Source organism: Somniosus microcephalus, chromosome 15 (assembly GCF_052327205.1).
Source record: "Somniosus microcephalus isolate GS21.2 chromosome 15, FLI_Smic_1.0, whole genome shotgun sequence".
NCBI classification, from domain to species: domain Eukaryota; kingdom Metazoa; phylum Chordata; class Chondrichthyes; order Squaliformes; family Somniosidae; genus Somniosus; species Somniosus microcephalus.
Window position 1 is genome coordinate 119269206 of NC_141001.1, and position 23753 is coordinate 119292958.

A 23753-nucleotide genomic window follows, 5' to 3' on the forward strand; every position below is an offset into this window, starting at 1 on the left:
CTTGTTTTGTAATACTTTCAGTGCATTAAACTAAGTTTGTTAACTACCAGTTTAGTTCACAGTGTTTTTGTTAGGAGTGCACAGACTCCTACAGGGTCACCATTGATCAGAAACTTAACTGGACCAGCCACATAAATACTGTGGCAACAAGAGCAGGTCAGAGGCTGGGTATTCTGCGGCGAGTGGCTCACCTCCTGACTCCCCAAAGCCTTTCCACCATCTACAAGGCACAAGTCAGGAGTGTGATGGAATACTCTCCACTTGCCTGGATGAGTGCAGCTCCAACAACACTCAACAAGCTCGACACCATCCAAGACAAAGCAGCCCGCTTGATTGGCACCCCATCCACCACCTTAAACATCCACTCCCTCCACCACCGATGTACCGTGGCTGCAGTGTGTACCATCTACAAGATGCACTGCAGCAACTCGCCAAGGCTTCTTCGGCAGCACCACCCAAACCCGCGACCTCTTCCACCTAGAAGGACAAGGGCAGCAGGCGCATGGGAACACCACCACCTCCAAGTTCCCCTCCAAGTCGATCGCCATCCTGACTTGGAAATATATCGGCCATTCCTTCATCATCGCGGAGTCAAAATCCTGGAACTCCCTCCCTAACAGCACTGTGGGAGCACCTTCACCACACGGACTGCAGCAGTTTAAGAAGGCGGCTCACCACCACCTTCTCAAGGGCAACTAGGGATGGGCAATAAACGCCCACATCCCATAAACGAAATTAAAAAAAATAATTCTTCACACAGAGAGTGATCAGTATCTGGAATGAGCGCGGGTTGGAGGACAGATCACAAACTCCAGTCATTGAGGAAACGGATGCTGCAATGGGTTGCAGGGGGGACACAGGTTTCTACGAAGGGATGAGGTACGTGGGCTGAATGGTATCCCTCGTATCTGCCGGTCTTTGTGAAGAGAGGAGCTGGGTTATTCCGTTTAAACACACTGCCGCCGTAGAAATTGGGCGACTTACCTTCACCCGTTAGTGGCAGATGCCTGAAAAAAATGGCGATCGCCGATCCAGCGCCTGCTCCTGGCGCGGGACACGGGCGGCCGCCATCTTGGTGAGGGCCATAGTGCTACCGTCAGCAGCGCTGGGCCTGGACATGCGAATCTGGAGAGCGTGACGTCAACAGGCGTGCAACGCCGACTTAACGCCACACTTTGCGAATTTGGACCTTTGCGCTGAGTTTAGCGCTGGGTCCTAAGTTCGCTCTGAAAAGCGGGCGTGCAGCTGGCCGACAGAGACACTGTCAGCACTGCTTCAAGCTACACACACATCTTTCAGGTAAGTTTGCATTTAAGCTTTCGGATTGGATTTTAAAATATTTTGTTATAAATCTCATCATTCAGCAAGAAACTGCTCATGAAATAACACTGGACGGCCAGCTGGTGGTGCCGTCCAAGGAGTATAAATACTCGGGCGTCGGCCCCAGCTTTCCAGGGACATTTTGTAAGACAAGGAACTAGTGAAGTACAACTAGACCTCCATGTTCTGAAACAAGTTGATTAAAGCCTTGCTTTATACTCAAACCAAGTGTGTAGTGAGTTTTATTACATCATATCTTATTGAAGAATTGGCTTGGTGTAATATATGTTAAAAGTTTTTAAAGTGCGCAGGGAGCGCAGGGAGTGCTGCTGGATGGTTGCAAGGCCTCAGATGGTAAAGGAAGGCCTCTGAGAAGACTAAGCAGGTCAGGCGGTATCCGTGGAAAGAGAAACAGAGTTCACGTCTCAGGTCGAGATGCTGCCTGACCTGCTGAGTATTTCCAGCAATTTCTGCTTTTATTTCAGATTTCCAGCATCCGCTCGCATAGGGAAGAGGAATACGCAGATGAGGAAGAAGCAGAAAAGGAAGAAGCACAAGAAGAAGATGCAGAAGAGGAAGACACAAAAGAGGAGGAAGCAGAAGGAAGGATGCAACCCAGACAGCTTCTTTCTGGACGGGATATCTGGGATGGAATCATCTGTCTTCGGAACAGTGACCATGTCCCCAATTCCCCTTTCAACATTTGTCCCACACCTTACCTTCCCTCTGTTACTGACCATCACAATGTCCTCTTGGCCACGATACTGAAACAAAAACCACCACAAAGCAAACTTTCCAATCCAACTTTATACATCTATCCATACAATATGATGTCAAGCAACCAACTAATCACACTTATGCATTCCCTTAGTGACTGTCTTGTGTGTGCCTTTGTCTATCTTACTGATGTCATGCAGTGCTACCCCAGTGGCTGCAGCATGGCTGGTGGAAGGTTGCTGACTTTCAGTGGGGGACACTGCAAATGGTCTTGCTGGTCAACCTCGAGGAGCTGGTGGCTAGGAGTGTGAAATCGAGTGACAGTTCTTCTTCTTCTTCCTCCTCCTCCTCCTCCTCCTTCTCCTCCTCCTCCTCTTCCTCCTCCTCCTCCTCCTTCTTCTTCTTCTCCTCCTTCTTATTCTCCTTCTTCTTCTTCTCTCCCTCTTTTTGGTCAACCACTGGCTGGTCAGGCTACATTTCTTGGGTATGTGAAATGAAGAAGGCACAAGGGTGGAGTTGTGGTGAGGGGAAGGCAGGAAAGCAAGAGGTACATGTGAGAAGGAGGATAACATAAGAGGATACCCGCATCTTGTATCCTTTCAGCCCCGCCGCTGGCCAAGAACTCAGCCATGCCCCTGCCAAGAATGGCCTGCACCGTCTCCTCCAAGGGCGTGAGGTGAAGCTAGGAATGGGAGGTGTGCCTCGTGTTTAAGAAAATAAGAACATAAGAAATAGGAGCAGGACTAGGCCATATGGTCCCTCAAGCCTGCTCCGCCATTCAATAAGATCATGGCTGATCTTCAACCTCAACTCCACTTTCCCGCCCGATTTCCATATCCCTTGATTCCCCTAGAGTCCAAAAATCTATCGATCTCAGCCTTGAATATACTCAACGACTGAGCATCCAACATGGTACAGATTGTTGACAGGTGAGTGGTTGGGGGTGGGGTGTGGTGCATTGAGAAGTGTGTGAGGCTAGTGGTACAGTTGGTAGGAGATGGCTTTTGAAGATGCATTCACTGAGCTTGACCAGTGGTCTGAGGTCCTGAAGCTTCTTTGGGCACTGGAGCCAGGTCGTGGGGGCGACACTGCTGGCAGTGACGGCCTCGATGGTGTGGTCTCACATCGTTCTTTCTGGAGAGCCTCCTGGCCCCTGTGGGTAGAGGACCTCTCATGCAGTGTTGACCCCCTGCACAAAGCTGGAGTGCTGCGCACGAGGCCCTAGTCGCCCATTCCCTGGCTTGCTGAGCCATTTGTGTTGGTGCTGAAGCACTTTCCCCATTTTTTTTAGGAGCGGAAGGCAGTTCAGCTTTAACAGCTGCAGACTGCCATTTCGGAATTCTTGTAAAAAAAATTTTTTCCAGAAGGCAGTTGAGCTCTAAGGGCTAAAAACTGCCTATTTTAAAATGATTTTTATTTTTATCATTTCAGAAGTCATTGCCACTTTAAGGGGCTTTCTAAAATACAACCTTGCTTTAAGAGAAGGCTGTTCTTGCTGCAATGATACTATGGCCACGTTGCATTGAGCCTCTTGCCGGGACGACCGCCTGAAAACCGGTCTTGCACAGTGAGTTTAGCACATTGCGCTAATGCAGCAATATACCGGTGTTGCCAGCGCCATTAATTTCGGCAGCCGTTAACTGCGGCCCAGTGTGCCACCGGCAGGTTTCCAGCGCTCTCCAATTTCTCAGCCACTGGCTTTCCACCACCGGTTGGTAGTGATGTAGAATGAGGTGTTTCTGTCTGAAGGGAGGGAACCTTCAGCCTGGCTCGAACAAGGGTAGGAATGGGCATGTAACACTCCTGGCTACACGGTACTCTGGAGGAATAGTGCAGGGAGAAAAGGAGAGGGAAGCGGCAGTACTGATCAAAGATACTGTACAGACTCAAAGACAGAATCCACTCAGCTAGAGTTAAGGAGCAGAACAGGAGTTGTTATGCTGCTGGGTGTATACTATAGACCCTGAAATAGTGGGAAGGAGATGGAGGAATTCCTTAACCAATTTCATATCCTCGCAGCCACTGTCCCTTTAATCCCACGGGCTTCAATTTTGCAAACAAATTTATTATGTGGTACTTTATAAAATGCCTTTTGAAAGTCCTTATCTCATCCACCACCTTAAACATTCACTCCCTCCACCACCGGCGCACCGTGGCTGCAGTGTGTACCACCTACAAGATGCACTGCAGCAACTCGCCAAGGCTTCTTCAGCAGCACCTCCCAAACCCGCGACCTCTACTGCCTAGAAGGACAAGGGCAGCAGGCGCATGGGAACACCACCACCTCCAAGTTCCCCTCCAAGTCACACACCGTCCTGACTTGGAAATATATCACCGATCCTTCATCGTTGCTGGGTCAAAATCCTGGAACTCCCTCCCTGACAGCACTGTGGGAGCACCTTCACCACACTGACTGCAGTGGTTCAAGAAGGCGGCTCACCACCACCTGCTCGAGGCTGTTTGACCGGGCGGGACGATTGGAGGCGGGAGGTCATGTGATGAAACCTCCAGCCAGAGTTGGCGACCACAGCGGTAAGACATTGTAATGACGTCACATGATCTCGATTTCAATATATTCACGAGGCTCCTGCCTGTTTCAGACGGGACATCTTGGCCGTCAGGATTAATGCCCTAGGAAAATTGTAAAAGAAAGACTTGCATTTATTCAGCACCTCAGGACATCCCAAAGCGCTTTACAGCCAATGAAGTATTTTTGAAGTGTAGTCACTGTTGTAATGTGGGAAACGCGGCAGACAATTTGCGCACAGCAAGCTCCCAGAAACAGCAATGTGATAATGACCAGATCATCTGTTTTAGTGATGTTGATTGAGGGATAAATATTGGCCCAGGACACCAGGGGAGAACTCCCCTGCTCTTCTTCGAAATAGTGGCCATAGGATCTTTCACATCCACCTGAGAGCGCAGACGGGGCCTCGGTTTAAGAACATAAGACCATAAGAATTAGGAGCAGGAGTAGGCCATTCGGCCCCTCGAGCCTGCTCCGCCATTCGTTAAGATCATGGCTGATCTTCGACCTCAACTCCACTTTCCCGCCCGATCCCCATATCCCTTAATTCCTCTGGAGTCCAAAAGTCTATCGATCTCAGCTTTGAATATACTCAACGACTGAGCATCCACAGCCCTCTGGGGCAGAGAATTGCAAAGATTAAACCACACTCTGAGTGAAGAAATTCCTCCTCATCTCAGTCTTAAATGGCTGACCCCTTATCCTGAGACTGTGCCCCCTGGTTCTAGACACTGCAGCCAGGGGAAACAGCCTCTCAGCATCTACCCTGTCGAGCCCCCCTCAGAATCTTTATGTTTCAATGAGATCATCTCTCATTCTTCTAAATTCCAGAGAGTATCGTCCCAATCTACTCAATCTCTCCTCATAAAACAACACTCTCATCCCAGGGATCAATCTAGTGAACCTTCGTTGCATCGTCTCTAAGGCAAGTATATAAGGTGAGTGTCAGCTGTGGCTCAGTGGGTAGCACACCTGCCTCTGAGCCAGAAGGTTGTGCGTTCAAGTCCCACTTCAGGGTCTTGAGCACAAAACTCTAGGCTGACACTCCCAGTGCCAGTGCTGAGGGAGTGCTACACTGTTGGAGGTGCTGTCTTTCAAGTTGAGATGTTAGTCAGGAAAACATTACATCAAAGAACAATGAGGTGGGGTCACAAGGGCTCAAATGTTGCAGATGCTGGGGTCTGTATGAAAAACAAAAAACAGACAAAAAACCATTTTTTTGTTGTTGCTGGAAATCACAGCAGGTCCGGCCACATCTGTGTAGAGAGAACAAGCCAACGACGACTTGAGTCTGGGTGACCCTACATCAGGTGGGGTTACATGTAGCGTGACATGAACCCAAGATCGCGGTTGAGGCCGTCCTCATGAGTGCGGAACTTGGCTATCAGTTTCTGCTCGACGATTTTGCATTGTCGTGTGTCTCGAAGGCCGCCTTGGAGAATGCTTACCCGAAGATCGGAGGCTGAATGTCCTTGACTGCTGAAGTGTTCCCCGACTGGGAGGGAACACTCCTGCCTGGCGATTGCTGTGCGGTGTCCGTTCACCCATTGTCGCAGTGTCTGCAGATGCGGCCGGACCTGCTGTGATTTCCAGCAAAAAAAAATGTTTTTTTGTCTGTTTTTTGTTTTTCATACAGACCCCAGCATCTGCAACATTTGACCCCTTGTGACCCCACCTCATTGTTCTTTGATGTAATGTTTTCCTGACTAACCTGTTTGGACACCATTCACACCTTTGATTGCTGTGATTATCTCTCTGCCGAGGTGTGATAAATGGCAGTTAGAAAGATTACCTGTAATCATCTGGCATTATTCTCTGACTATATAAGCTGTGTCTTTATGCATCTCTCCACTTCACCTGACGAAGGAGCAGCGCTCCGAAAGCTTGTGATTTCAAATAAAACTGTTGGACTATAACCAGGTGTTGTGTGACTTCTTACATTTGTCCACCCCAGTCCAACTCCGGCATCTCCACACCACATCGGCAATAGTTATTGGGAGTTTTTACCATATAGGTGTGAAGGCAGATGTCCCTTATTTCATGTGTCATCTTTAAGAGGTTTCATTTATATCACTTATAACAATGGTTGACCATTGTTCCGTTCCCAAAAGGCCAGCCACTTGGAGCCACCCATTCTTCTGTTTCAATATGGTCATTTATTCAGGGTCAACAACTTGTCCTGTTTCAATAGCCAGAATTCTTTCATAGCTATTTCATAGTTAGGTTTCTAAATTTCCAAACCCAGTTTGTCATGTTTTAAAGAATTTATAAGGTAGAGTTCCTTACAAGGTACTCTTCAGGGTCAACCACTGTCTTATCTCAACAAGACCAGAATTCTTTCATAAGATAGTGTATTTTTCTAAAAAGGCTATATAGTATAATTTTCTAAGAAGGTTATATAGTATATTCCTTCACAAGGCGTCCGGTGGTCATGAACAGTGCTATATAGTTGCAAGTCTTTCTTTCTTTCTTTCCTTAAATAAGGGTACCAAAACTGTGCACCGTACTCCAGGTGTGGGATCACCAGAGTCCTGTACAATTGTAGCAAGACTTCCTTACTCGTGTACTCCAACCCCCTTGCAATAAAGGCCAACATGCCATTCGCCTTCCTCATTGCTTGCTGTACCTGCATGCTAACTCTCTGTGTTTCTTGTACTAGGACAGCCACAGCTCTCTGAACACCAACATTTAATGGTTTCTCACCATTTAAAAAATATTGTTTTTCTCACATTTCCCCACATTATACTCCATCTGCTACCTTATTGCCCACTCACATAACCTGTCTATATCCCTTTGCAGGCTCTTTATGTCCTCTTCATGTCTTACTTTTCCACCTAGCTTTGTGTCATCAGCGAACTTGGATACATTGCACTCGGTCCCTTCATCTAAGTCATAAATATGGATTGTAAATAGTTGAGGCCCCAACACTGATCCTTGCGACACCCCACTAGTTACAGCCGGCCAATCTGAAAATGATCCGTTTATCCCTTCTCTCCGTTTTCTGTCTGTTAACCAATCCTTTATCCATGCTACTATATTACCCCTAACCCCATGTGCCCTTATCTTGCTTAACAACCTTTTATGTAGCACCTTATCGAATGCCCTTTTAACGTCTCATCCAAAAGACGGCCCCTCCAACATTGCATCAGTCACTCAGTGCTGCACTGGAGTGTCAGCCTGGCTTTTGTGCTCTAATGTGGGGCTATGGGCTCGAATTTCCAAGCCCCGTGGAGGCGGGTTTGGAGGCAGGAGTGGGGTGAAAATTGCAGAATCGGGGGGCACGAACCCTTCCCACCCCCAACCCGCCTCCATGCCCATTTCCCAGGAGGCAGGTACCCGACCTGTGCTGGGAGCCGCCTCCCCGAGGTGGGAAGGGGATTAGTGCCAATGAACTACAGGCATTTTAAGGCCTAATCCCTATTTTTAGTCCTGAAGTGTGGGCTTCCCGACGGCTCCAAACCACGCCAAGTTAGCGAGGTGGACCGTCGGGCTGAAGGGCTTGGAGGGTTCGAGATGTCCAGTGTTGAGGTGAGTGATGGGTGCATGTGTGCAGAGGTAAGTGTGTTTGGAGTGTGCAAAGTGTTTAAATAAGTTTTACTTACCTTTACTTACTAATGCAGGCTTCCTTCCTTCAGGTCTCGGGAGTCCCTCATCTCACCGGCACAGAAAGCAGAATGGCCGCGATCTGTCAAAAGTTGCAGCATTCAGCTTTCTGTTCTGGAGAGATCTCTAAATGAGTCTGTGGGGAAGGACTCAAGTTAGAAGTCAGATTGTCAGTGTTTGACAGCTTCACAGAGCTGTCAAACGCTGATATTTCATCTGTCAAAAGCTCTTGACAGATGAAATGTCAATCTGTGTCGTCACCTGTAACCGGGTGTCCCTTAATTGGCCTACTGAGCCCGCTGGGTGGGTCAATCAAGGGAAAATCACGTGGGTTGGCCACAAATCGATGGAGGCGGGACTACAACCCAAAAAGCGGGAGTCCCGCCTCCATCACGTCCCCATTGACAAAATCCAGTCCAATGAATCCACAAGCTCCTGACTGAGAGGTGAAAATGCAACCCACTGAGCCACAACACAGCAAAGCAGCAGTTAGTGGACAGGAAGAGCAGAGATATTATTTCCGCCCATTGCCTGCCCGTTTCTGAGCAAAAACTGGGTTTGGGAAAGAGACAAAGAGCTCCGTCAGCTTTCTTACTCTGTGTAGTTTAGTCACTTACTTCTAATTGCAAGCCCTGGAGGTTGAAGGTACAGTAGGCAATGTCAGCCGTGTCTCAGTGGGTCGCGCTTTCGCCTCTGTGTCGGAAGGTCGTGGGTTCAAGTCCCACAACAGAGAATTGAGCACAAAATCCAGGCCGACACTCCCAGTGCAGTACTGAGGGAGTGCTGCACTGTCGAAGGTGCCGTCTTTCGGATGAGACTTTAAAACCGAGGCCCCGTCTGCTCTCTCAGGTGGACATTAAAGATCCCACGGCATTCTTTGAAGAAGAGCAGGGGAGTTCTCCCTGGTGTCCTGGGGCCTATATTTATCCCTTAACCAACATCACCAAAAACAGATTAATCAGTGTATTATTCCATTGCTGTCTGTGGGAGCTTGCTGTGTGCAAATTGTCTGCCGCGTTTCCTACATTACAACAGTGACTACGCTTCAAAAAGTACTTCATTGGCTGTGATGTGCTTTGGGACGTCCTGAGGTGGTGAAAGGTGCTAGAGAAATGCAAGTCTTTCTTTCCTTTAAGTAAAAATGGACCGTTCACAGACCATTAACCTGTTGTCTGTTGTCCCTCACATCATCAGCTAAATGTTCCTGTTAAACGATTCCGATTACGAAACCCCACAAACATAAAGAAGAGACTCACCCTGCGCGGTCACTAATAAGCCTCTGCCCTTCGTGAGAACCTGCACTGTTAACGTCTCATCACATTCAGCTACCTGTCAGTGATGGATGGCGAGCTAACATACTTCCTATTTTTGGAAGCGTATATCATTGACGTTTGAGAGTGATTAGCTGTATATAGACATTTGAAGGCTTGTTGACTTTGTTAATGGCATCATGATGCAGGCCATGGAGGGTAACGTAATCACCTCATCTGTCATTAATTACAAGAAAGAGCTTAAAATTCATGTGCAGAACCGGCTGCGACACTCATCAAGCTTGTTAGCACCCCTCTGCGTTATAACGTTAACTCTGGACTTACAGTCGAATCATTTCAACAGGTTGCAATGTGGTTTCAAATGCCAGGAGTCATCTGATGGCCACAAGCAGTACTCGGTACCAGAGGGCAGGCGGCAAAGACACACGGCCAATTAAGTAATGACACAACTTTCATTTCTCCAGCGCCTTTCACGACTTCAGGACGTCCCAAAGCGCTTCACAGCCAATGAAGTATTTCTATGAAGTGCAGTCGCTGTTGTAATGTGGGAAACGTGGCAGCCAATGTGCGCACAGCAAGCTCCCACATACAGCGATGTGATAGTGACCAGATCATCTGATTTTTCATTTTTAGAGAAGTTGATTGAGGGATAAATAATGGCCCCAGGACACCGGGGAGAACTCCCCCCTGCTCTTCTTCGAAATACTGGCCGTGGCATCTTTAACGTCCACCTGAGAGCCCAGACGGGGGCCTCGGTTTAACGTCTCGTCCGAAAGACGGCCCCTCCGACACTGCAGTATTGCATAATGTGCAAAGAAGGACATATGCTCAGCAGAGCAGGTTAAAATTCAGAACGGTGGCACCTGACAGGTATCAGGCGGGTAAGTAACCCGGGAGATTTTTACTGCCCGGTTTCCGGGCAGGGTTTGAAATCGGCTCTGTGGAAATTCTAACCTCACATCATTTTGTTCTTGAGACATGAAAAGGTCATTCACAGCACAGACTTGGATCACGGTAAGCAGGAAAGCAAGACCTTCCTTTTATATATATCACATCCTCAGTACCTCCTACAGCGCCCCACAGCCAGTGGGTTACTGTTGAGGTGTTGTTATGTTGACAAAACATGTTTAGCCAGAACCGATAATTGCATTGGAACGAGTAATTCTTCATTCTTGCAGATCATTTTGTACGCAAGTAGTTTGGTGAATATATTAACGATTGCTGTTTTCTTTTTCGCTCCACCATTGGCGGCCGTGCCTTCAGCTGCCTGGGCCCTGAGCTCTGGAATTCCCTCCCTAAACCTCTCCGCCTCTCTCTCATCCTTTTAAGATGCTCCTTAAAACCTCCCTCGTTGAACAAGCTTTTGGTCACCTGCCCTAATATCTCCTTATGTGGCTCGGTGTCAAATTCTGTCTGCTAATCACTTCTGTGAAACGCCTTTGGGACATTTGACTATGTTAAAGGCGCCATATAGATGCAACTTGTTGTTATTGTTGTCTTCAATGCCTCCTCCCTTATTACCCATTCAATACACATATAGGATTATTCAATACTCCTGGAAACTTCTGCATGGGACGTAGTATGACAAAAAAGACTAGAAAGCAAGGTCTCTTAGTACCATCTTATCACATCCAAAGCCCTTTGCACCCATAGAACCATTGATGGTTACAGCACAGAAGGAAGTCCATCCTCTCTACTCTGGCCCTGTACCAGATCAGTCCAAAACTAATCCCAGTGGCCTGCACTCTACTGAAATACATTTGAAGTTCAGTCACTGTCATATGAGTAAACACGGCGGGGGGCAACAGCTAATGAGATCCACAACCAGTCGGTCTATTCTTGGTGGTGTTGGTTGAGGGAGGAATATTGTCCAGGTCACTACTTCGTAGTAGGATCACGGGATATTTCACATCCACCTGAACAGGGCCTCGGTTTAACGTCTCACCTGAAAGACGGCACCTCCAACAGTGCGGCACTCCCTCAGAATCATAGAATCGTAGGATGGTTGCAGCATAGAAGGAGGCCATTCGGCCCATCGAGCCTGTGCCGGTTCTCTGCAGGAGCACTTCAGCTAGTCACACTCCCTTCGCCCTTTCCCCGTAGCCCTGTAAATTTTTTTCTTTCAGGTACTTATCCAACTCCCTTTGGAAAGCCACGATTGAGTCTGCCTCCACCACCCTTTCAGGCAGTGCATTCCAGATCCTAACCACTCACTGCATAAAAAAGTTTTTCTTCATGTCGCCTTTGGTTCTTTTGTCAATCCCCTTAAATCTGTGTCCTCTGGTTCTCGACCCTACCGCCAATGGGAACAGTTTCTCTCTATCTACTCTGCCTAGACCCCTCATGATTTTGAACATCTCTATCAAATCACCTTTCAACCTTCTCTGCTCTAAGGAGAACAACCCCAGCTTCTCCATGTAACTGAAGTCCCTCATCCCTGGAATCATTCTCGTAAATCTTTTCTGCACCCTCTCTAAGGCCTTCACATCCTTCCTAAAGTGCGATGCCCAGAATTGGACACAGTACTTCAGTTGAGGCCGAACCAGTGTTTTATACAGGTTCATCATAATTTCCTTGCTTTTGTACTCTATACCTTTATTTATGAAGCACAGGATCTTGTATGTTTTTTTAACCGCTTTCTCAACCTGCCCTGCCACCTTCAAAGATTTGTGCACATGTACCCCCAGGTCTCTCTGTTCATGCACCCCTTTAGAATTATACCCTTTAGTTTATATTGCCTCTCCTTGTTCTTCCTACCAAAATGTATCACTTTGCACTTTTCTGCGTTAAATTTCATCTGCCACGTGTCCGCCCATTTCACCAGCCTGTTTATGTCTTCTTGAAGTCTATCACTATCCTCCTCACTGTTCACTATACATCCAAGTTTTGTGTCATCTGCAAATTTTGAAATTGTGCCCTGTACACCCAAGACAAAGTCATTAATATTTGTCAAGAAAAGCAGTGGTCCTAAAATCGACCCCTGAGGAACACTACTTACTGTATACCTTCCTCCAGTCCGAAAAACAACCGTTCACCACTACTCTCTGTTTCCTGTCACTTAACCAATTCCGTATCCATGCTGCCACTGTCCCTTTTATTCCATGGGCTTCAACTTTGCTGGCAAGCCTATTATGTGGCACTTTATCAAACGCCTTTTGGGAGTCCATGTACAGCACATCAACCACATTGCCCTTATCAACCCTCTCTGTTACCTCATCAAAGAACTCGATCAAGTTAGTTAACACGATTTGCCTTTAACAAATCCTTAATTAATCCACACTTGTCCGAGTGACTGTTAACTTTGTCCCTGATTATCATTTCCAAAAGCTTCCCCACTACTGAGGTTAAGCTGACTGGCCTGTAGTTGCTGGGTTTATCCTTACAACCTTTTTTGAACAATGGTGTAACATTTGCAATTCTCCAGTCCTCTGGCACCACCCCCATATCTAAGGAGGATTGGAAGATTATGGCCAGTACCTCTGCGATTTCCTCCTTAACCTCCCTCAGCATCCTAGGATGCATCTCATCTGGTCCTGGTGACTTATCAAGATTAAATACAGACAGTCTTTCTAGTACCTCCCCTTCATAAGTTTTTATCTCATCCAGTATCTCCACTACTTTCTCTTTCACTATGACTTTGGCAGCATCTTCTTCCTTGGTGAATACAGGTGCAAAGTACTCATTTAGTACCTCGGCCATGCCCTCTGCCTCCATGCGTAGGTATCCTTTTTGGTCCCTAATCGGCCCCACCCCTCCTCTTACTACCTGTTTATTATTCATATGCCTATAGAAGACTTTTGGATTCCCTTTTATGTTAGCTGCCATTCTATTCTCATACTCTCTCTTTGCCTCTCTGAACTTTCTATATTCTGCCAGATTCTCAATTGTATTCTCAACCTGACATCTGTCATACATGCTATTTTTCTGTTTCATCTTACTCTCTATCTCTTTCGTCATCCAGGGAGCACTGGCTTTGGTTGCCCTACCTTTCCCCCTCGTGGGAATGTACCTCGACTGTACCTGAACCATCTCTTTAAAGGCAGCCATTGTTCGTTTGTAGTTTTACCTGCCAATCTTTGATTCCAATTTCCCCGGGCCAGATCCGTTCTCAACCCACTGAAATTGGCTTTCCTTCAATTAAGTATTTTTACTCTAGATTGCTCCCTATCCTTTTCCATAGCAAATATAAACCTTATGATACTATGATCACTGTTCCCTAAATGTTCCCCTACTGACACTTGCTCCACTTGTCCCACCTCATTCCCGAGAACCAGATCCAGCAATGCCTCCTTCCTTGTTGGGCTGGCAACATACTGATCAAGAAAGTTCTCCTGAACACACTTCAGAAATTCTTCCCCCTCTCTGCCCTTTACACTATTACAATCCCAGTCTATATTAGGACAATTGAAGTTCCCCCATTATTATTGCTCTATATTTCTTGCACCTCTCTGTAATTTCCCATATCTTTCCCACTAGTTGGTGGCCTATAGAATACACCTAGTAGTGTAATGGCACCTCTATTATTTCTTAACTCTAACCAAATAGATTCTGTCCATGACCCCTCCAGGACATCCTCTCTCTCCAGCACTGTAACATTCTCCTTAATCAATACTGCCACCCCACCTCCTTTCTTTCCTTCCCTATCTTTCCTGAACACCTTATATCCAGGAATATTTAAAACCTAATCCTGCCCTTTTTTGAGCCAGGTCTCCGTTATCGCCACGACAGCAGATTCCCATGTGGCTATCTGCGCCTGTAGCTCACCAACCTTATTTACCACGCTTCATGCGTTTACACACATGCCCTGTAAACCTGTCTTAGACCTTCTTGTATTCTCTCTTAGTCTGACCCCACCTAATCACAGATCACAGAATCACAGAAACCTCAGTGCAGATAGAGGCCATTTCGGCCCATCGAGCCTGCACCGACACATATCCCACCCGATCCCCGTAACCCCTACACCAACACATATCCCACCCTATCCCCGTAACCCCACGTATTTAATCCCCCTAACACTAATGGTCAATTTTATCATAGCCAATCAACCTAACCCGCACATCTTTGGACTGTGGGAGGAAACCGGAGCACCCGGAGGAAACCCACACAAACACGGGGAGAATGTGCAAACTCCACACAGACAGTCACCCGAGGCCGGATTCGAACCCGGGTCCCTGACGCTGTGAGGCAACAGTGCTAACCACTATGCCACCGTGCTGCCCACATACCGTACTATTTCTTACTCTAGTGCTGTCTCTCCCAATCCTTTGAGCCCATTGTTTCTCCTTTCTAATGCTACATCCTGGTGCCCATCCCACTGCCAAATTAGTTTAAACCCTCCCCAACAGCTCTAGCAAACCCCCCCCCACCCCCCGAACCCGTGAGGACATTGGTCCTGGCTCTGTTGAGGTGCAACCCGTCTGGCCTGTACAGGTACCACCTCCCACAGTACCGGTCCCAATGTCCCAGCAATCTGAAGCCCTCCCTCCTGCACCATCTCTCCAGCCACGCATTCATCTGCTCTATCCTCCTATTTCTATACTTACTCATGCGTGGCACCGGGAGTAATCCGGAGATTACTACCTTTGGGATCCTGCTTTTTAATCTCGCTCCAAGCTCCCTAAAATCTGCCTGCAGGACCTCATCCCTTTTTCTACCTATGTTGTTGGTACCGATCTGGACCACGGCCTCTGGCTGTTCACCCTCCACCCTCAGAATGTTCTGCAGCCACTCAGTGGCATCCTTGACCTTGGCACCAGGGAGGCAACATACCATCCTGGAGTCACGTCTGTGGTCGCAGAAACGCCTGTCTGTTCCCCTAACTATCGAATCCCCTGCCACTATTACCTTCCCGATCTTCTTCCTCTCCCCCATACAGCTGAGCCACCTGTGGTGCCATGGTCTTGGCTCTGGCTGTACTCCCCAGAGGAACCATCACCCCCACCAGTAAATACTGGTTGGAGAGCGAGATGCGCTCTGGGGATTCCTGCACTACCTGCCTGGTCCTCCTTGTCTGACTGGCGGTCACCCATTCCCTCTCTGCCTGCACACTCTTACTCTGCGAGGTGACTGTCATAAATCTCATCATCGAGAAACTACCTATGAAATAACGCTGGACGGCCAGCTGGTGGCGCCGTCCAAGGAGTATAAATACTCGGGCGTTGGCCCCAGCTTGCCAGGGACATTTTGCAAAGACAAGGAGCTAGTGGATACAACTCGACCTCCATGTTCTGAAACAAGTTGATTAAAGCTTTGCTTTACGCTCAAACCAAGTGTGTAGTGAGTTTTATTACGTCAGTGACCACCTCCTGAAACATGCTATCCACGTAGCTCTCAGCCTCACAGATGCACCGCAGTGACACCAGCTGCTGCTCAAGTTCCAAAACCTGGAGCTCGAGCTCCTCCTGCCGACACCACCTCCTGCACACGTGGTTGTCCAGGACACGGGAAGCGTCCCGGATTTCCCACGTGGCGCTGGATGTGCATTCCGGGGGACTGTTTCGAAATGCCAGCCTAGGTGGTGGGCCAAAGTATCTGGAGTGGGGCTCGAACCTACGTCCTTCTGACTCAGAGGTAAAAGTGCTGCCAGCTGAGCTCACTCCGGGCCTTTGGCAACTTGACTCGGGGTGAGACGGACAGAACGGTGGTTCACAAAGATGCACTGGTCATCATTCCCCACATGCCACAGATAATGATCAGACAATGGAGAGGTTTTCAGGATGCCTTTCCCTTTAAGAGCGCATTACATCATCCCATATTGTGACCTTCTCCTTCCAGCGCCTAAAATAGCAACCCCACGACACTCCCCTCAGTCCTTTGGGCTGGCGATCACTACATTGGCACTCTGTCAATCAACCAATAAAGGAATAACTCTCTGGGGCAGATCTTGACTTTGTGCGATGGCGTAAAGTGGGCAGCTCTTCGACTTCAGTGGAAATAAAAATCGTGAGAAATGTAAAATGACTTGCGAGCACCCGTTTCACTCTATCTCACAGGGGTACGATAGCATAGTGGTTATTTTGTAAAAATTCATTCCGGGATGTGGGTGTCGCTGGTAAGCCCAGCATTTATTGCCTATCCCGAGTTGCCCCCTTGAGAAGGTGGTGGTGAGCTGCCTTCTTGAACCACTGCAGTCCGTGTGGTGAAGGTACTCCCACAGTGCTGTTAGGGAGGGAGTTCCAGGATTTTGACCCAGCGACGATGAAGGAACGGCAATATATTTCCAAGTCAGGATGGTGCGTGACTTGGAGAGGAACTTGGAGGTGGCGGTGTTCTCATGCGCCTGCTGCCCTTGTCCTTCTCGGTGGAAGAGGTTGTGGGTTTGGGAGGTGCTGCCAAAGAAGCCTTGGTGAGTTGCTGCAGTGCATCTTGTAGACGGTACACACTGCAGCCACGGTACGCCGGTGGTGGGGGGAGTGAATGTTTAAGGTGGTGGATGGGGTGCCAATCAAACGGGCTGCTTTGTCTTGGATGGTGTCGAGCTTCTTGAGTATTGTTGGAGCTGTACTCATCCAGGCAAGTGGAGAGTATTCCATCACACTCCTGACTTGTGCCTTGTAGATGGTGGAAAGCCTTTGGGGAGTCAGGAGGTGAGACACTCGCCACAGAATACCCAGCCTCTGATCTGCTCTTGCTGCCACAGTATTTATGTGGCTGGTCCAGTTAAGTTTCTGATCAATAGTGACCCCCCCCAAGATGTTGATGGTGGGGGATTCGGCGATGGTAATGCTGTCGAATGTCAAGGGGCAGTGGTTAGGCTCTCACTTGATGGAGATAGTCATTGCCTGGCACTTGTGTGGCGCGAACGTTACCTGCCACTTTTCAGCCCAAGCCTGAATGTCGTCCAGGTCTTGCTGCATGCGGGCATGGACTGCTTCATTTTCTCAGGAGTTGCTGGACTAGTAATCCAGAGGCCTGGACTAATTGATCTGGACACATGAGTTCTAATCCCACCACAGCAGCTAGGAAATTTAAATTCAGTTATTAAATTAAATAAATCTGCAATAAAAAGCTAGTATCATTAATGGTGACCATGAAACTAATGGATTGTTGTGTGCTTTGGGCAGGAAATCTGCCGTCCTTACCCGGTCTGGCCTATATGAGACTCCGGACCCACAGCAATGTGGTTGGCTTTTAACTGCCCTCTGGCCCAGTCCAGCACACTGACTGCAGTGGTTTAAAAAGGCGGCTCACCACCATCTTCTGAAGGGCGATTATGGATGGGCAATAAATGTTGGCCTTGCCAGCGATGCCCACATCCCGTGAATAAATTTAAAAAAGTCAAGTCCTGCCGTTCTCTCTCTCTCTCTCTCCCTCTGTCCCACTCTGTCTTTCATCCTCCCTCACTGTCTCTCTGCCTGTATACCTCTCTACCTCTCTCTGTCTTTCTTTCCGTCACATTTTATGCCTCTCTCTCTGTCTGTCGCTTTCACTGTCTCTCGCAGTTTCTCTCTCGCTGATGCTCCTGTTGCTATGTTCAATAAATAGGGGCCATACAAAAAAGTAAAGAAGTAATGGTGAGTTTGTGCAGAACATTGGTTAGGTCACAGTTAGAGCACTGTGTCCAGTTCTGGGTGCCCCATTATAGGAAGGCCATTAACCAAGAAGTAACTACACTGAACGTTCTCGATTGGCGGGATGTGACAAGTGGTGTTCTCCAGGGATCTGTGCCGGGGCCACAGCTTTTCACCCAGTATATCAATGGCTTGGATGAAGGAATAGAGAGTTGTCTATCCCGGTTTGCAGACGACACGAAGTCATGAGGCACAGTGAGGTAGATATTGAACCTCATTGCACTATGATTGTTGTTATGACAAGAACCCAATCGGTTCGCTAATGTCCTTCAGGGAAGGGAACCTACAAGTGACTCCAGTCCCATAATATGGGCTTGGCTCTTAATGGCCTAACAATCCGCTCAGTTTTAAAAACACAAAGTGCTACAAAACATCACCACAAGGATTGGCTCACCTCAAGCTGAAGGGCGACTAAGGATGGCCAATAAATGTCTCCACATCCCGGGAACAAAATCAACGAAAAATTTGAAAGTAAAAAAAGAACTTGCATTTCTCCAGCGCCTTTCACCACCTCAGGCCGTCCCAAAGCGCTTTACAACAAGTGAAGTATTTTTGAAGTGCAGTCACTGTTGTAATGTAGGAAACGCGGCAGCTAATTTGCGCACAGCAAGCTCCCACAAACAGCAATGTGATAATGACCAGATAATCTGTTTTAGTGATGTTGATTGAGGGAATAAATATTGGCCCCAGGACACACTCTCCTGCTCTTCTTCAAAATAGTGGCCGTGGGATTTTTTTTACATCCACCTGAGAGAGCAGACGGGACCTCGGTTTAACGTCTCATCCAAAAGATGGCACCTCCGACAGTGCGGCACTCCCTCAGTACTGCACCTCCGACAGTGCAACATTCCCTCAGCACTGCACTGGGATTGTCAGCACTAGATTTTTGTACTCAAGTCTCTGGAGTGGGATTTAGAACCCACAACCTTCCGACTCAGAGGCAGGAATGCTACCCACTGAGCCACAGCGTTAACACCTGCGTTAAAATAGCGATTGAAGACAAAAGACTGTCTGCAGAAATCACCAACAGTAAACTGCGATGTAATTATGTAAATCCTCAGGTTTAAGCGTAAACATTTTTTGAGGTTTGTCAGAATTGTAAAAGGGTTGCCATTTCCCTCACCCTTTGTTTATTGTACGCAAGCAGTTAGTTTAATGCTGTAACGTTATTGAAGTGCAACGTATTCAAAGCACTTGATTAATGTGCTCTGTAACAGCATTCCCCCGCAGTTCAAACAGTAAGGACAGCGCGACGTAATCATGCTTCACCCAGACGCTCGCACCGACAGCACAGGTTCAGTCGCTGGCAGAAGTCCCCCTTTGCATATGTCATGGTTCATTGACAGCCCTCCCACACTGCTGTGCGTGACATTTGTGCGTCTTAGCATGCTGATCGTAACTCAGAGGTGAAGTAATTAAAGCTGTCAAGCAGGGGTGAAAGGTTCCCTTCAAGGAGGCTGGGCCTGGAACGGTGCAGCAGTGCTTTAGAATTTGATGCCGGCCCAAAGGGCATTTCATTTAAGCTCGTGCCATCAAAACATGTCGGTGTCTGAAGTCAATCAGCACAGCAGGGGGCAGGAGTATTGTGACATGCTGTCATTGCAGTCCTGGTTACTGAGTTCATTGTTTTCTTTTGCTGTCAAATTGCTAATCAGTGTCTGCTAACTTAACCCTAATTAGTTCGTCCCAACATAAGAAGATAAGAAATAGGAGCAGGAGTCGGTCATTTGGCCCCTCGAGCCTGCTCCGCCATTCAATAAGACCATGGCTGATCTTCTTCATCTCCACTTTCCTGCACTATCCCCATATCCCTTGATTCCCTTAATATTCAAAAATCTATCAATCTCTGTCTTGAATATACTCAACAACTGAGCCTCCACAGCCCTCTGGGGTAGAGAATTCCAAAGATTCACCACCCTCTGAGTGAAGAAATTCCTCCTCATCTCAGTCCTAAATGGCCGACTCCTTATTATGAGACCGTGACCCCTGGTTCTAGACTCTCCAGCCAGGGGAAACATCCTCCCTGCATCTGCCCTGTCAAGCCCTGTAAGAAATTTGTATGTTTCAATAAGATCACCTCTCATTCTTCTAAACTCTAGAGAATATAGGCCTAGTCTACTCAATCTCTCCTCATAGGGCAATCCCCCCATCCCAGAAACCAGTCTGGTGAACCTTCGTTGCACTCCCTCTATGGCAAGTATATCCTTCCTTAGGTAAGGAGACCAAAACTGTACACAATACTCCAGGATAACAGAAAATGCTGGAAAAACTCAGCAGGTCAGGCAACATCCGTGGAGAGAAATTTGAGTTGACGTTTCGGGTTGAAACCCTTCTTCAAAACTGGAAAGAAAAGAAAATAGATCGAAGGCAAGACTGCGATCGAACAAAAGAAGAAAAAAAGACAATAAAAGGTATTCGAAGCCAGACGAGATGGTAATAGGCCCATGGAGACAAAAGGCAGCTGAGATTAGGTGTGAAGTGTACTGGCAGGTAAGAGACAGCTGCCAGGTGAGAGAGAGAAACAAAAGGAAAGGGGGGCGGGGGGAAGGAGGACCCAAAACAAAGGGGTGGAAAAAATTATAAGTAAAAAAAGTAATAGGGGCCAATTGCAGTAAGACATCTGGGCCTAGAAATTCACTGGCGCCTCGCCAGGGCGCCGGAAGTACCACCCCGGAAGGAGACGCGAACGCCCGCCGGAAATTCAGTTTCAGCGCCCCAGACGGAAGCGCAGCGCTACTCGAGGCGCCCCGCATCCCTCTTGGGGCGCTGCAACTGAAAATCGCAGCGCAACGTGCCGCAGCGCCACACGCTGCGGCACGGCGCGCTGTGGTACTGCAGGCCTTCCTCCCCTTCTTAGAGGGGAGGGGCCTGCTGCAGCGCGATCGGCGATCGCGAGTGCCGGCAAAAGAGCCCGGCACCGAGGAGAAGTGCCAGGCTCTTGGGACACAGCTGGCACAACGCAGCGGGGGGGGCTCAAGAGGCCGGGGACGGCAGCGCGAAGAGGTGCTGGCAGGCGGCCAGCAAAAAAAATGGCCGCCCCGCACATCCGCGCCTCTACCGCTGCAGGTAGGCCCCCCTGAACCGGTCGCAAATTGCGACCGGCGTTAAAGCAGGGGGCACTACCAAATTTCGCGATCGGGGCGGTAGCGGGGCGCTGTGCACACCGATGATGTCATCGGTGGTGGCGCAGCGCTAACGGTTAGCGCCGCCATTAACATCCCGCTAAATTTAGCGGGAGGCGTGGCCAGTGGCGCAAAACCCATTAAGTGCCCTCTTTGGGCGCTAACGGGTGGCACAGCCCACTGAATTTCGAGGCCCTTTACTCTTATACTCAAATCCTCTTGTAATAAAGGCCAACATACCATTTGCTTTCCTAATTGCTTGCTGTACCTGCATGTTAACTTTCAGTGATTTGTGTACAAGGACACCCAGGTCCCTCTGAACACCAACATTTCCCAATCTCTCACCATTTAAAAAATATTCTGCTTTTCTATTTTTCCTACCAAAGTGGATAACTTCACATTTCTCCACATTATATTCCATTTGCCGTGTTCTTGCCCACTCATTTAGCCTGTCTATATCCCCTTGAAGCCTCCTTGCATCCTCCTCACAACTTATATTCCCACCCAGCTTTGTATCATCAGCAAACTTGGATATATTACATTTGGTCCCCTCATCCAAATCATTGATGTAGATTGTGAATAGCTGAGGCCCAAGCACTGATCCTTGTGGTACCGCACTAGTTACAGCCTGCCAACCCGAAAATGAGCCGTTTATTCCTACTCTCTGTTTTCTGTCCACTAACCAATCCTCAATCCAAGCTAGTATATTACCCCCAATGCCATGATCCTAATTTTGTTTAATAACCTTTTATGTGGCACCTTATCGAATGCCTTCTGAAAATCCAAATACACTACATCCACTGGTTCCCCCTTATCGATTCTGCTAGTTACAACCTCAAAATACATTTACAGATTTGTCAAACACGACTTCCCTTTCATAAATCCATGTTGACTCTGCCCAATCCTATTATCGTTTTCTAAGTGCCCTGTTACCATGTCCTTAATAATAAATTCTAGCATTTTCCCTACTCTTCTTCTTCTTAGGCAGTCCCTCGGAACTGAGGATGACTTGCTTCCACATTAAAAATGAGTTCTCAGGTGACTGATGAGTCCAATGCGGGACCTACAGTCTCTGTCACAGGTGGGGCAGACGGTGGTTGAAGGGGTGGTTGGGTGGGGTACTTGGGTTGATGTGCGCTCCTTGTGCTGTTTGCACTTGGCTTCCGCTTGCTCCCAGTGAAGAGACTCGAGGTGTTCGGCGCCTTCCCGGATGCTCCTCCTCCACTTTGTGCAGTCTTGAGCCAGGGATTCCCAGGTGTCGGTGGGGATGTTACACTTTTTCAAGGAGGCTTTGAGGGTGTCCTTGAAGCATTTCCTCTGCCCACCTGGGGCTCTCTTGCCGCGTCGGAACTCCGAGTAGAGCGCTTGTTTTGGGAGTCTCGTATTGGGCATGCGGACAATGTGACCCATCCATCGGAGCTGATTGAGCGTGGTCAAAGCTTCGATGCTGGGGGTGTTGGCCTGAGCGAGAACACTGACATTGGTGCGCCTATCCTGCCAATGGATTTGCAGGGTCTTGTTCCCTACTACTGATGTCAGGCTAACTGGTCTGTAGTTCCCTGTTTTCTCTCTCCCTCCTTTCTTAAATAGTGGGGTTACATTTGCTGCCTTCCAATCCGCGGGAACCGTTCTAGAATCTATGGTGACGGTGAAATTTCCCAGTTCAAAAAAGATCTAAAGGGACAGAGTTAGCTCTTTCTCACACCAGAAACTTTAAAGGCAGTTGGTAAAGTTGGTTTTGCCTCTCACCGGCTGCTGTGAGGCTGAAACATAGCAAAACACCTTTCTCAAGGTGCCCTCGCAAGGACTGGCAAATACCAGCTGATCAAAGGTCGGCTGCAGTTCCACAGCAATTACTATGGGCTGCCAACAGGTTCATAGCAACCAGCAGGTAATTAATTTGAGACTCGAGGGGCTTGCTACCTTGTGGCAGCGGCCACCCATTAAGCAACACTTTCGCTGGTCTGAATATGCTCACCTTTATTCCAAGGTCTTACACTTGCTCGCGCTCCCCCATCATTCACTCAGACACCTTTTTTTTCTTTTCGTTCTCAGGATGCGGGTGATATGAATCTTGCCATTCATGTGAAAATGACTTATGTAATAATACTGGGCGGCCTGCTGGTGGCGCTGTCCAGGGAGAGTATAAATACTCGGGCATGGGCCCAGCTTGCTCAGGACGTTCTTTAACAGGAACTAGTGAAGGACACAACTAGACCTCCACGTTGTAAAACAGTTGATTAAAGCTTTGCTTAATACTCAGACCAAGTGCCTAGTCATTTTCTTACATCAGTGGGCGTCTCTGGCAAGGCTGGCATTTATTGCCCATCCCTAGCTGTCCCTTGAGAAGGTGGTGGTGAGCCTCTGTAGCTTTTAAAAGCTCTTTATAATAATTTGTCCATGGCTACACAAACCACTCCGGGTACTGGTATATTGTGTATCAGTAAAACAGGTTTATTGAGCATTAAATATCCAGTACAAAGAAGTAATACTGAACAAGAAGATAGTCGCAGTCTGTTCATCGAACCCTGGCATTCCTTCCGAGTGACTGCGGCGCTATCTCTTTATTCTCTTGCTGTGTTCTGTTGACTGAAGCTTCTTCTTCTTCCTCTGGCTTCGCGCT

General features: G+C 48.1%; 1 protein-coding gene across 1 annotated transcript in view; it reads left to right on the forward strand.

Moving 5' to 3' along the window:
* The first annotated feature begins 9732 nt into the window (after positions 1-9732).
* Positions 9733-23753, forward strand: part of LOC147107180 (uncharacterized) — a 28071-nt gene continuing 14050 nt past the window's right edge. Inside the window, exon 1 of the mRNA XM_086008356.1 lies at positions 9733-10319. The gene's annotated coding sequence lies outside the window, so the exon portion shown is untranslated. The remainder of the gene's footprint in view (positions 10320-23753) is intronic.